A 515-nucleotide genomic window follows, 5' to 3' on the forward strand; every position below is an offset into this window, starting at 1 on the left:
CCACTGCACTCCAGCCCGGGCGACAGAGCAAGACTCCGTCTCAAAAAAAAACAAACAAACAAAAAAAAAAAAACATTTTTTTAGAATGTAATTTGTTAACGAGGAGATGAGTGATTAAGTAGAATAGCACACTAGATACCTTTGATCTTATTTATAGACTTGATTTGCAAACAAAGCAAGATAGGAGATGGTAGGTATTAATCAGTAAGTGACAAAGTTGGCTTTGGAGACATCTAGGAGTGGGAATGTGACAGGAGTTTTGTGCAGAGAAGGCTATGTCAACAAGGGCAGGGAGTTTTTCCAGAACATTCATGAGGGGATTTAAGTGGTGACAACCAAATCTTGTTTGAGATTTGGCAGTGTGACTGATTCAGATAACATATTGCTGTAGATGGTGAGAGGCAGCCTGATACAGTGGGGTTTGAGTCTAAAGCAGCACAGTCTAATACTAATATAATATAAAGCCACTTAGGTAATTTAAAAATTTCCATTAGACAGTTTTTTTTTTTTTTTTT

The 515-nt window shown here is 36.9% G+C and overlaps 1 protein-coding gene across 4 annotated transcripts in view; it reads left to right on the forward strand.

The window, feature by feature from the left end:
- The window catches only part of ZNF529 (zinc finger protein 529), a 53,111-nt gene that overhangs the window by 25,918 nt on the left and 26,678 nt on the right, over positions 1-515 (forward strand). The gene's annotated exons all lie outside the window — the stretch shown is intronic.

The sequence above is a fragment of the Colobus angolensis genome, unplaced genomic scaffold, assembly GCF_000951035.1.
Source record: "Colobus angolensis palliatus isolate OR3802 unplaced genomic scaffold, Cang.pa_1.0 Scaffold31, whole genome shotgun sequence".
NCBI lineage: Eukaryota > Metazoa > Chordata > Mammalia > Primates > Cercopithecidae > Colobus > Colobus angolensis.